The sequence below is a fragment of the Pinus tabuliformis genome, chromosome 1_1, assembly GCF_031772625.1.
Source record: "Pinus tabuliformis cultivar Carrire ecotype Pingquan chromosome 1_1, CPIR1, whole genome shotgun sequence".
In the NCBI taxonomy this organism is placed as follows: Eukaryota; Viridiplantae; Streptophyta; class Pinopsida; order Pinales; family Pinaceae; genus Pinus; species Pinus tabuliformis.
In genome coordinates this window covers 104,696,010-104,710,681 of record NC_142297.1, presented here as the reverse complement: position 1 = coordinate 104,710,681, position 14,672 = coordinate 104,696,010, and the positions used below count along the sequence as shown (strand labels likewise).

Genomic DNA, 14,672 nt, shown 5'->3' with positions numbered 1-14,672 from the left:
TCCAGAGGAGCATAGGATTGATGTGTTCATAGGGTATTTAAAGGATAATATCCAACATGATGTTCACCTTTGGGAACCTGATTCATTAGAGAAGGCATTCAGGTTAGCAAGAAAAATGGAAAGCAAAATTATGGCAACCAGGAAGCATACCACTCACAACTATAAAGACGGAAGTGTTGTTGCCCCTAGTCTTCCACAACCTATAAGGTTCACAACACAACAATTGGAAGAAAAAAGAGCAAAAGGGCTTTGTTACAGCTGTGATAGAAAATACACTAAAGGTCATAAGTGTGCTAAAAAGAAATTATTCTACATAGATTGTGAAGAGGAAGAAGAAAAGGAGAAAGAAAGGCCAAAAGAAGAAGATATACTCCAGGAACAAAGCCTAGATGAAGAACAAATAAATCCGACCATATCTTGTAATGCATTGGCGGGAATTACCACTCCTCAAACCATCAAGATAGAAGGACAAATCAAGAAGAAAAAGGTAATAATGTTGATTGATTCAGGAAGCACCCACAATTTTATTCATTGTAGGGTAGCAAAAGAATTGAATTGCTTCCTATATCCAGAACCAGAGTGTCAATTGATGATTGCAAATGGAGGAACAATAAATTTCTCTGGAAGGTGCCATAATATCAAGCTATCCATGGGAGAATATGTATTGACTAGCCCAATGCTTTCCATTCCAATGGGAGGTGCTGATGTTGTACTAGGAGTCCAATGGCTACAATCCTTGGGTACAATAGCTTTTAATTTTCAAGAACTTTTCATCAAATTTTCTATGGAAGGAAAGGAAGTTGAATTAAGGGGTATTGTAGGGAAACCAGGAAAGTTAATCAGCTCTAATGGTATGACAAAGCTTCTAAAAAAGGAGAAAAGAGGTGTAATTTCACAATTATGTTCGCTAGATGTTTCCACATCGGAATCATCTATTTCTCCAGATCTCCAAAAAGTCCTAGATAATCATTCCAAGGTATTTGAGACTCCCAGAGGTCTCCCACCTATGCGTGATCATGATCATGCTATTCATCTGATTCCAGGAAGTGTTCCTCCAAACATCAGGCCGTACAGATATCCCTATGTCCAAAAAAGTGAAATTGAACGTATGGTTGCAGAAATGCTAGAGGCTGGTATAATTCAACCAAGTCAAAGTTCTTTCTCTGCTCCAGTAGTATTGGTGCACAAGAAGGATGGATCATGGCGCATGTGTCCGGATTATAGGGAGCTCAACAAGCTCACTATTAAAGATAAGTTCCCCATTCCTGTCATTGATGAATTACTGGATGAATTGCATGGATCAATTTACTTCACCAAGTTGGATTTTCGTTCGGGATATCATCAAATCAGAATGAAGATTGAAGACATTCCGAAAATGGCATTTAGAACTCATGAGGGTCATTATGAATTTTTGGTCATGCCTTTTGGCCTTACTAATGCACCTTCAACATTTCAAGGTTTGATGAATTCAATTTTCAAACCATTCCTTAGAAAATTTGTGTTAGTATTTTTTGATGATATACTAATCTACAGCAAGTCTTGGAAGGATCATGTTGAACATGTTGACAGGGTGCTACAACTATTGGAGGAGAAACAATTATATGCAAAAATATCCAAATGTTTCTTTGGAGTCCAGGAGGTGGAATATTTGGGTCATATTGTATCTCATGAAGGAGTTAAGGTATACCCTAGCAAAATTAAAGCCATTAAGGAATGGAAAATCCCCACATCCATAAAGCATCTGCGAGGATTTCTTGGGTTGACAGGGTATTATCGCAAGTTTGTTAAGAATTATGGGAGAATAACAGCACCTCTAACAACATTATTGAAGAAAGATGCATTTTCATGGACTCCGGAAGCAACAAAGGCCTTTGAACATCTTAAAGAGGCAATGTGCCAAGCACCGGTCTTAGCTACACCAGACTTCACAAAAACCTTTATTGTGGAATGTGATGCTTCAGGAAATGGAATTGGTGCTGTTCTAATGCAAGATGAAAGACCCATTGCTTTTGAAAGTCGTCCAATCAAGGGAAAGTTTTTAAGCAAAGCTATTTATGAAAAGGAAATGTTGGCAATACTCCATGCACTTAAGAAATGGCGACCCTACCTAATGGGAAGACACTTCAAGGTAAAAACGGATCATGATAGCCTTAAATACTTTTTAGAACAAATATTATCCTCTGAAGAGCAACAAAAGTGGGTCACAAAGATGTTGGGTTATGACTTTGAAATCATCTACAAAAAAGGGAAGCAAAATGTGGTGGCAGATGCACTCTCAAGAAAGGATGAGGATGTGGAAGCATTGTTGTGCGCCATTTCTATTATCCAACCAGATTGGATAAACGTGTAAAAATTTCTGTTTTCCCACCCCGGTTTTCAGTTTCTCCTTATTTCTCCCATGTAGTTAAATGCCCATTCCCATAACCATACATTTAACAGACTGAAAAAAATAAATATTGCTGAAAACACAAATTCTGGAAATTTTTCAGAATGCTGGAAATTGCAGAATTAAAAATCAGCAATCAAAAACAGCCATTAAAACACATTAAAACACTGATATTTTTGGTCAACTTGACCTTGGAAAAACCCCCTACAACTCTTGGGGAAAACCAGTTTGAGAGCTCTTCTTTATTTCTGAAAATTGCCTTTTTACAGTGAGAATTATTCAGCAAAAAATCAGCAAGCAAATTTACAACTTATCTCCTTCCCCGTGCCTCATAGCAATCTGGAAATCACAGCAAACAGGACAGCAATAAATGCTGTACGGCCTCCGTTTTGTGTGCAGAAAAATCAGCAAACTGCTCCTCGATTTTTGTGCAAAAATCTGCCTTTCACTATGTGCTGAATCAGCTGTACAAATCTGCTCAACTGCTGCCTTGGAATGTGTGCCAAGCTGCTGTCTCCTTCTCCTCCCTGCTCAGAAATCTCTCTTTCTCTCTTGCTCTCCTTCTCCCAATCTGCTCATGAAAGAATGAATGACATTTTCCTCCTTTTCCTCCTTTAATATAACTCCAAGTGACTTTTGGGTGATCCAAGTGACTTTTGGGTGATCTCTAAATCCAATGGCTGAAATAGATTTAGATCAATGGTTGAGATTAAATGCTCATTTAAATCTCACTTTCTATTTTTTAATTCACCCCACTTTAATAAAGACCCATTTAGTCATTTATTTCCAAAGTCACTTTTCCTTTCTAATTTTTCATTGACTTTATAAAAGTCACTTTAAAATTAGACTTAATAACTTTATCACTTAAAGTCATTTTTAAATTAGATTTAACTTTATAAAATTATAAAGTCACTTTAGGAGAAAAATTAAATTCTTTTGGACATTTTTCCCTAGGCCAAAGATCAAAGCCTAAGGGAACCACCTGTCCTCCGGTACCAAATTTCAACCTCCCTCTTACCGAGGAAGGTGTTCCTCACCACACCCATCTTGTCTCTGAAGTAGACATGCTTGCCCCGTGGTAAGGCTTTGGTAAGAATATCTGCAACCTGCTCATCAGTGGAAATATACTCAAGCTTCACAACTCCCTTCTGAACATAGTCTCTGATGAAATGATATCTGATCCCGATATGCTTTGACCTGTCATGAAATACTGGATTCTCCGTGAGTTTAATGCAACTCTGATTATCACAGTAAATCACTAAAGGTCTCAATGGCTGACCAAATAAGCCAAACAACATCTTGCGAAGCCAGATAGCCTCACAACTAGCTAGACTGGCTGCCATATACTCTGCTTCCACTGAACTCAGTGCTACTGACTGCTGCTTCCGGCTGAACCATGACACTACTGCTGAACCCAACCCAAAACAACACCCTGAAGTGCTCTTCCTATCAGAAGCACAACCTGCCCAATCAGAATCAGTGTATCCTGCCAATCTCACTCCATCTCCCTGCCTGTAGTCCAGACCATAATCCACTGTCCCCTGCAAGTACCGCAAAATGTGTTTTGCAGCCACCCAGTGAACCTTCCTAGGCTCACACATAAACTGACTCATCGTGTTGACTACAAAACAGATATCTGGTCTAGTGTTGACCAAATACATCAAGGAACCAATCAACTACCTGTACAATGTGGAATCCACCGACTCGGAATCCGAAGCATGAAGCTTCTTCCAGTTGGTGATCATCGGTGTCGACATGGGTCTACAATCCTCCATGTGGAATCTGCTAAGGATGTCCACAATATACTTCCCCTGCCCCAGGAAGAAATGCCCCTCCTCCTGCCACACCTCCAAACCCAAAAAGTAATGCATCAAGCCGATGTCCTTCATCTCAAACTCCGCCGCAAGATCTCTCTTGCAGTGCTCTATGAGTCTCTCTGCGCCTGTAATGATCAAGTCATCCACATACAGCACCAGAAAGAGAGGCTCCTCACCAATCACAATAAAGTAAAGGTTCGGATCTGCCTCACTCTTTGTGAAACCCATCCCCTGCAAGTATGCATCTATCCTGGAGTACCAAGCTCTGGGAGCTTGCTTCAGGCCATAAAGGGCCTTCTTCAATCTGCACACATGGGACTCCTTCCCATGCACCTCAAAGCCCTATGGCTGCTCAATGTACACCTCCTCCTGTATGAAGCCATTGAGAAATGCGGTCTTCACATCCATCTGGTGGATCTTCCAACCCATCTCTGCTGCTATCGATATAATGGAGCGGATCGAAGTATATCGAGCCACGGGAGCGAAGGTCTCCTCATAATCAACTCCCTCTACCTGGGAGAACCCTCTAGCCACAAACCTCGCTTTGAATTTCTCAATGCTGCCATCTGCAACATGCTTTACCTTGTAAAGCCATCTGGAAGTAACCACGGATTTGCCCTCAGGCCTCGACACCACCTCCCAAACATCATTCTTCATGATAGAAGAATACTCCTCCTGCATGGCCTCTCTCCAGACCTGCTGGCTAGCTGCCTCCTCATAGCTAGAAGGCTCAGAGTCAAGGATGCTGGTAACCATCGCCATATAGCTACAAAACCTCTCAGGTGGTCTACTCTCTCTGACCGGTCTCTTCGGATCAGCAACAGATGTGGCATCTCTCAAGGTGTCCTGAAGCCACTTGGGCTTCCTCTTCCCTGAGCGCACTTCTCCCACCGGAGAATGAAACTCCTCCTCCTCATCATCATCAGTAGCCTGAACTCCTGACTGTCTGTCTGCTGTCCTCCTGCCTACACCTGAACCTGTAGAAGCTGAGGTACCGTGTGAACTGTCCATCAGTGGAATCCCTAGTGAACTACTCTGTGAACTTCTCTGCATGCTGCCCGGAGCACCACCCCTCTGGCTCGATGAGCCACTGCTCACTGACGGACCTGACATCCTCATAGATGTACCTCCGGATCCTCCTAATCCCTTCCCACTGGATCCCTGCGACTGACTCAACTGCTGCTGAGGGTCTGGCTGATCCAGATACTCTAACTCCCGTGACCTCCTAAAGGCCCTGTCCTCCTCGAACTTCACATCCCGTCTGACAACAACTCTCCTCTGTGCAGGAATGTAAATCCGAAAGGCCTTTGAGGTCTCATTGTAGCCCACAAAGATACCCTTCTCTGCGGTGGGCTCTAGTTTGGTCCTCTTCTCCTTGGGTATATAGGAGTATGCAATGCATCCAAAGATATGAAGATGACCAAGATCAGGCTTCTTCCTAGAGAAAGTCTCCTCCGGAGTCATGTGCCCCAAGGCACGATGCGGACTCCTGTTCTGCAAGTAAACAGCTGTGTTGCAGGCCTCTGCCCACAAGAACAATGGCAACCCCTGATCATGTATCATGGCTTTGGCAGCCCCTATGATGGATCTGTTCTTCCTCTCCGCAACCCCGTTCTGCTGGGGGTTGTAAGGAACAGTGAACTCCCTCCTAATGCCTGCCTCCGCACAATAGTCAACAAACTCTCCAAGGGTGTACTCTCCTCCATTGTCCGACCTCAAGGACTTGATCTTTTGACCTGTCTGAGTCTCCACAAGAGCTCTGAACTCCTGAAACCGCTTGAAGACCTCACTCTTGGTCTTCAAAAAATAAATCCAGGTTCTCCTGGAGTGATCATCAATGAATAAAACATAGTACTCATATCCACTCAAGGAAACATGAGACATCCGACCGCTCACATCAGAATGAATCAAATCACGTATCCCCGTCGCTCTGCTGTCACTGCTGGGAAAAGGGGATTTGGCAAACTTGCCCATCGCACAACCTCTGCAAGTATCAAAGTGATCAGTACTGAAATCTGGCACACCTGTAGTGATCTCCCGCAATGTCCTCAAGGCTCCATGATACATATGTCCCATCCTGCGGTGCCAAATCTCACACAGTTCAGAACTGCTAGCTGTGCTATCGGTACTACTGCTCAATGCCAAAAGGGGCTGAAATGCAAACTTGTACACCTTTGCATGGCGTACACCTATCACTCTAGCTGAATCAGCTGGAGTGCCCCTGGGATACATCAACACCTGTCCTCCCCTGAACAGTACCTCATATCCTCTGTCCTCCAAAGCTGAGACGGATATGAGGTTCTTCCTCATCCCTGGCACATAAAGAACCTCTGACACCTTCAAGGGAGGTTTGGACTCCCTCTGAAATGTCACTGTCCCCACCCCGACTACTCTAACAACTCTGTCATCACCGAGTACTACCTCAATATCAGTGCCACTCTCTGAAAGCTCTGAGAAGTACTCACGGACTCCTGTCATGTGACGTGAAGCCCCACTGTCCACATACCAGATACCTGTAGATGCTCCGCTAATCGAGGGAAAAGCATGCTCCCTCTGAACCTGTGTGGCAGGTAATCCTGCACTAGAGGACTCACACGTAGTGAACGCAAACTCTCGGTCAAAACGACCAGCAAAGTCCTCAATCTCTGCTGAAGCTGCCACGTCCTGGTTCTTCCCCTTCTTCTTCTTCTTCTCTAGACACACAACTGCATAGTGTCCCATCTTTTGACAATTCCAACACTTCACCTTGGAATAGTCCTTCTGTGTGTTCCCTTGTTTACCTTTACCTTTGCCTTTGCCTCCACCACCGCTTGTGGAAGCCTGCTTCTTCCCTTTGCCTTTCTTGCCTCCTGCCACCAGTGCTACGTCCTCATCCTGCTCAACTGGCTTGGCTGCCCCAAGCTGTCCTTTCCTGATCTCTGTCTGAATGTAATCATCCCAAAACCTCTCCCATGTGGGAAGGGTCTCACGTGCACAAACCCCATCAGCAAAGTTCAACCATGAACGGGGGAGGCCATTCACTGCAATATGCACCAACTCAGTGGATGGAATGGCCTCTCCAATCGCTGCCAACTCATCTCTCACATTGGTAATCTTTGTGAGATATCCAGCTGCACTATCATTCCCCATCTTAATGTTCTTCAGCTTCTCCTTCAGGACCATCTTCCGGTTCTCATTGGTACTCTGGTAGAGATTGGACAATGCTGTCCACATCTCATGGGCATTGCTCTTTCCTCTCACATGAGGAATGTAATGGTCTTTGATTCCGTCTAGAATCAGCCTCTTACCCTTATTGTTCTTCTTTTTATACTCAGCCAACTGAGTAACATCAGTGGGCACAACAACAGGGTTCTGTGCGGTATGCACCATGATATCCCAGACTTCTGCCTCCTCAAAGATACTCTACATTCTCTCCTTCCAAACATTGTAATTTATATGCCCATCCAGCCTATCCTCCACCCTCAATCCCAATGACATCCTGCTGTCCTAAAACTGAAAAATAGCACTGTTGTAGTAAAGATAAAACTGCTGTTTATGAAAAAATCAGCTTGCTGGAATTTTCTGAGTGAAAAATCAGCAACTGTAATTTTTCCTTTTGCTGTCCCAAACTGCCCTTCAGCACTCAAGCTCTGATACCATGTAAAAATTTCTGTTTTCCCACCCCGGTTTTCAGTTTCTCCTTATTTCTCCCATGTATTTAAATGCCCATTCCCATAACCATACATTTAACAGACTGAAAAAAATAAATATTGCTGAAAACACAAATTCTGGAAATTTTTCAGAATGCTGGAAATTGCAGAATTAAAAATCAGCAATCAAAAACAGCCATTAAAACACATTAAAACACTGATATTTTTGGTCAACTTGACCCCGGAAAAACCCCCTACAACTCTTAGGGAAAACCAATTTGAGAGCTCTTCTTTATTTCTGAAAATTGTTTTTTTACAGTGAGAATTATTCAGCAAAAAATCAGCAAGCAAATTTACAACTTATCTCCTTTCCCGTGCCTCACAGCAATCTGGAAATTACAGCAATAAATGTTGTACGACCTCCGTTTTGTGTGCAGAAAAATCAGCAAACTGCTCGATTTTTGTGCAAAAATCTGCCTTTCACTATGTGCTGAATCAGCTGTACAAATCTGCTCAACTGCTGCCTTGGAATGTGTGCCAAGCTGCTGTCTCCTTCTCCTCCCTGCTCAAAAATCTCTCTTGCTCTCTTGCTCTCCTTCTCCCAATCTGCTCATGAAAGAATGAATGACATTTTCCTCCTTTAATATAACTCCAAGTGACTTTTGGGTGATCCAAGTGACTTTTGGGTGATCTCTAAATCCAATGGCTGAAATAGATTTAAATCAATGGTTGAGATTAAATGCTCATTTAAATCTCACTTTCTATTTTTTAATTCACCCCACTTTAATAAAGACCCACTTAGTCATTTATTTCCAAAGTCACTTTTCCTTTCTAATTTTTCATTGACTTTATAAAAGTCACTTTAAAATTAGACTTAATAACTTTATAACTTAAAGTCATTTTTAAATTAGATTTAACTTTATAAAATTATAAAGTCACTTTAGGAGAAAAATTAAATTCTTTTGGACACTTTTCCCTAGGCCAAAGATCAAAGCCTAAGGGAACCACCTGTCCTCCGGTACCAAATTTCAACAAAACGAAGCAAGGGAGGAATGGAAGAATGATGAAGAAGTGTGGGCACTTATTCGAAAGCTACAACAAGATTCCAGTATGTCTGATACATTTAGTTGGCAAAATGATTCATTATGGTACAAAGATCGCTTATACCTCTGTAAGAATTCCCAGCTAAAACAAAAGATTCTTATGGAATTGCACACTTCTCCCTTAGGAGGGCACTCAAGATTTTTAAAAACTTACCACAGGGTTAAGAAGGATTTTTTTTGGGATGGCCTTAAATCAGATATTCAAAAGTTTGTGGCGGAATGTTTGGTTTGCCAACAAAATAAAGTTGAAACAATTAAGACACCGGGTCTATTACAACCTTTATCCATTCCAAGCCAACGTTGGGAGGAGGTTTCAATGGATTTTATCACAGGTTTACCCAAGTCTGAGGGAAAGAGTGTCATCATGGTGGTAGTTGACAGACTTACCAAGTATGCACATTTTTGTGCATTATCACATCCATTTAAAGCCAGTACAGTTTCTACTGCATTTATGGAAACAATTCAAAAGCTACATGGAAACCCAAAGATTATTGTAAGTGACAGAGATCCCATTTTCACTGGAAATTTTTGGACAAAATTATTTTCTTGTCTTGGTACTTAGTTAGCTCATAGCTCATCTTATCATCCTCAATCTAATGGGCAAACTGAGATAGTAAACAAATGTTTGGAAGGATATCTTCGTTGCTTTGTATCTGATAAACAGACACAATGGGTCAAATGGTTGCCTTTGGCTGAATGGTGGTATAACACTTCCTTCCATACAACAACAAAAAAGACCCCATTTGTGGCACTTTATGGGTATCAACCACCATCCATCACATCATATTTGAGAGAAAATTCTAAGGTTCAAGCAGTGGAACATCACATCGAACATCAACAACAAGTCCTCCAACTCTTAAAGGATAACCTCGTGTTGGCACAAAATAGAATGAAACAACAGGCAGATCAACATCGCAGTGAAAGAAGTTTTGATGTAGGTGATTGGGTATTCCTACGGCTACAACCATATAAGCAAATGTCCCTAAAGCAAGCTAAGAAGGATAATAAATTATCACCAAAGTATTATGGTCCGTACAAGGTGTTGCAAAAGATTGGTGCTATGGCATACAAATTGGAGCTTCCTGCAGCTTCTCGATTGCACCCAGTTTTCCATGTTTCATGTTTAAAGAAGGTTATAGGCGACAAGCTCCCAGTGCAAACAATATTGCCAGAACTTGATGAGGAAGGAAAAATTATATTGGAACTGGAAGCAGTCACAGAAAAAAGAACTCGACAGCTACGGAATCGAGCAATTTCAGAGTATCTTATCAAGTGGAAGAACTTATCCGCTGAAGATTCCACATGGGAGGATGAGAATTTTATGCAGAAGTATCCAAAACTACTCAAGCGTTGAGGACAACACTTTTTTGAAGGAGAGGGGCATGTTGGGTCCCTATAATACTAGTGATTACCCCATTACTATTGTAGTTATACCCCTTATTTATATTGTTGTGCCCCTATTACCCCCATGTTGTTATTTCTGTGCCCCATAGAATCCCTCTATTGTTATTTTTGTGGCTTTATATTATTATTGTTAGGTCGGCTGGATTATATTGTGACTCCTTAGACTCCTATATATAGAAAGGAGGTTTTGTCATTTGTATCATCAAAGAATTGTTCATTTATGTAATGTAAAGGAGGTTGCCCCCTTGAAGAGGCTGAATTCTAAGGCGTTGATCTATCTTTTCTATCTTTTCTTGAGCTGGTTTCATAACAGTACATGGTATTTAGTCCTTGGTATTTGGACCTATGGTTTTGGACCATGATATCTCGTTTGAAGTGTTGAACCCAGGTATTGGATCCATGGTATTGATTCTCTATGGTTTTGGACCATGGTATTGAGTAAGGCCTAAGACTATAAAAGGGGAAGGAGATCATTAGGCAAAGGCATTGATTGAGGGATTGAATATATTATGAAGAGCGAGATCTAGAATCGGGTTGTGGTGCATTGTTGGATCTGAACCAAGGAGGAACCTGAGCGCTAAAAGATGGATAAGTTCTATTGATGCGTCAAGATCTTAAGGCTTGAATAGTAGTATCATTGTGTGATTTTTGATCTGTTATAATTAGCGCATGATTAGATCTTAAATCTGATAATCTGGGTATAACTGATGTCTGAATAAGTGAAAAGGGTAAATTATATTTGATAGATTTGTATGCAGGTTCGGCACATCAGAGGCGCGTATACACGCGGGTTCAGCAAGTGAAGACAGCGTATACGCTAGTTGGCCTTAATACAGTTGCGTATGTACACAGGTTTTTGCATATTGAAGTAGCGTACGTCTCATGAAATATGTTTTAGCTACTTCTATTTATTGCTACAATGTTCTAGGTTCAGAATTGGTGTCTGGTTACTGTTACTGATTTCTGGTTACAACAGTCTGAGAAGTGATTGGTTGATTCAGTAGTGGTTTGTACAAAGGAGATTAGTTGATGCAGATATACTTGATGTTTGATTGATGGATCCAGTCTGAAAATTTGTGAAACATGGTCCCTGGAAGAAAATAGAAGGTTGTAGCCTTTTGTAGGTCAGCACCTACATACTAGTACCTTAGCTAGTACAAGAGCTAAGGGGGTTGTAGCTCCCTTCCAGGAGAAGCTAGAGAACGAGAGAAGGTTGTAGCCTTCTTCAGGTAGCAACCTGCGTACTGGTATAAGACTGCACCAGTATAGATACATTGTAAAAAGAAGTTTCTAATTTAAAGAAGATAGAGATGAATTGCAGCAGGTGGTTTTCACCCACATTGGGTTTCCACCTTATATCTTGTGTTCTTATGTGTGACTGCTTGTTCTGTTTTACTGTTCCTCGTTACTCTTTATATGGTTTGATGCACATATTAATGATAAATATCTGAAGAATAATTTAATTTACAAGTCTGCTGGTTATACGCTAGTTTCCTTAACTGCAGTTGCGTACATACGCGGATTTTACTAGTTGAAGTAGCGTATACAAATCTGATTGTGAAATGAAAAATAATTGACCTGATAATACTGATTCACCCCCCCTCTTAGTATTATTTTCAACAAGTTAAGCTTCGTACCTCCATGTATCGCATTACAACACAACAATCAATATTACATTCCAGACTAATTAATCACTAATCAATATTTTATGTTCTGAACCAATTAAAATAATTATTGTTCTAGAATGGGGATCATTTTGTATTTAAAGGATGAAATATACATGTTTTCGGTAACTCGGATTGGTGGATCAATAATTCGATGGAGCGGAATGAATGCAATGTCTTAGTATACAAAAGAATCTATATGGCAACCTCTCTAAAATTTTTCAACACAGTAGCAGTTGTAATGTAGATTTAAGTGTTTTGATCTATATGAAATCCTATGAAATTTATCAATTCAATAGCGGTGTTTGTAACACAAATTTAATTGTTTTGATCTATATGGCAACCTCTTTGAAATTTTTCGATGCAGTAGCAGCATTTGAAATGTAGATCTAAGTGTTTTGATCTATATGCAGCCTCCTATACTTTATTTTCTCAATTTTCAACTTTTAGAAAAGTAAAATACACTCATTAGCATGTAGGTCTCATAGCATCCTTTATAAATTATTATGTCGATAGTTCGAGCCTCTCTCATCACCTACACTTTTTTTCCTTCTTTGTATACAAACAAAGCTGTATGGCCACAACTCTAAAACTGTTAACAAGCATGTAATGCATTCTTCTTCATTCAACTCGCATACATGTTGTTGTGTCTTTTGTGTTTGAGCTGACTTAGGTAGTAGAATGAGAAATTGTGGGTTTACTTAAGAATTCAAAGACAACACAATTCAACAGAGAGACAAATCTCTAAAACACAAATACATTATAATGGAGAATGAAATCACACTTCACATTACACAGAGGCCTTAGCCCTTGGCTGGCCTTCCTCAGGCAAAGGAAAATACAAATTTATAGAGGAACAAGGAGGATCTAGAATCCTGCATGTGATTTAGATGAAGATCTAGAAATTAATGGGAAGTACAATAGGTTCGGTGTGGGTGTGGTGGTTATGACTGAAGATGGTGGAGTGTCAGGGAGAAGTCTGTGTCAGCTTCAAATTTGGATTCACGTTTAACATTCTTCCACTTGAAGCCAAATGATGAATCATGAATCAAGTCATATCGAGTCCTACCATGCCTCTACATATCTCATGTTAATTTCTTGGTAGAATCTTCATGAGCATCTCAATAGGGTTCTTATCTATATGGATATTTTCCAAGGACAATTGTCCTTCCTCCAACACATGTCAGATCCAATGCTACCTTAAGTCAATGTGCTTGTTTTTTGAGTGAAATGCTGGGTTTTTTCCCAAGTGAATGGCACTCTCACTATCACAATATAGCACATACTTGTTTTGGTTTATTCCTATTCCTCGAAGGAATCGATGCATCTACAACATCTCTTTACAAGCCTTTGTTGCAGCTATGTACTCTACCTCTATTGTAGAGATATATATTATTATTTGCAACCTTGACACCTAAGATACTACTACTCCTGCAAATGTATATAAATAACCTGTAGTGGACTTTCTGGTGTCCATATCTCCAGCCATATCTGTATTTGTAAATCCTTCAAGCACAATCTCATTATGACCAAAACATAAGCAATAATGACTAGTACCCTTGAGATACCTCAAAATCCATTTTACTTCTTTCCAATGTTGTTTTCCTGGATTGGCAAGAAACCTACTCACTACTCCCACTGAATATGCAATATCTGGTTGTGTACACTCCATGTCATACATCAAGCTGCCAACTGCTGAAGCGTAAGGAATCCTTCTCATCTCTTCCTTCTCCTCACGATCACTAGGGAATAATTCAATACCCAGCTTCAAGTGGCCTACTAGGGGTGTACCAACTGGCTTGGCATCCTTCATATTAAACATGTCAAGCACCTTCTTCATATATTTTTCTTGTGACAACCACAACATTTTTTTTTTCCTATCACGCATGATCCTCATGCCCAAATCTATTGAGCTAGACCCAAATTCTTCATTGCAAATATTTTTCCCAAGTCTTTCTTCAATCTATTGATCATATTCTTGTCATGCCCAACAATCAACATCTCATCCACATATAAAAATAATATGAGATATTTTCTTTGATCATACCTCTTGATATAGACACAATGGTCAACTTCCAACCTGTGAAAACCATGTTCTAACATGAATGAATCAAATTTATTGTACCAATGTCAAGGTGCCTATTTCAACCCATAGAGACTCTTCTTCAACTTCCAAACAAGGTCTTCTTTCCATTTTTATATGAAGCCTTCTGGCTACTCCATATAAATTTCTTCCTCCAATTCCACATGAAGGAAATCACTTTTCACATCTAACTGTTCACATTTTAAGTCTAAAGCAGCAACGAGACCAAGAATGACTCTAATGGATGGCATGTTAACAATAGGTGAGAAAATTTTAGTGAAGTCAATACCTTCTTTTTGGGCAAATCCTTTCACCACCAACCTTACTTTATACCTCTCATTCTTTTCATTAGTGCAACATCCCTGATGAAAATTTCATGTAATAAAAATTAAAAAGAATAACCACGGATGAATGAGACACTTCTTCCAAGCTGAATCTTGGGCAAGACATCCTAGGATGTGTTCATTTGGTTGTTTATGGCTAAGGAAATTAGCAAAGGTAATGGCTAAGGCTTTGGAAAGAAAACATGTCATTTTTGACACATTTATTTATGAAAATAATGGAAATTAGGAGAAAAAGGAGGTGA

General features: G+C 40.4%; 1 pseudogene; it reads right to left on the bottom strand.

The window, feature by feature from the left end:
- The window catches only part of LOC149211858 (glucan endo-1,3-beta-glucosidase 12-like), a 47,119-nt pseudogene extending 33,303 nt beyond the window's left edge, over positions 1-13,816 (bottom strand).
- Between the last annotated feature and the right edge of the window lie 856 nt (positions 13,817-14,672).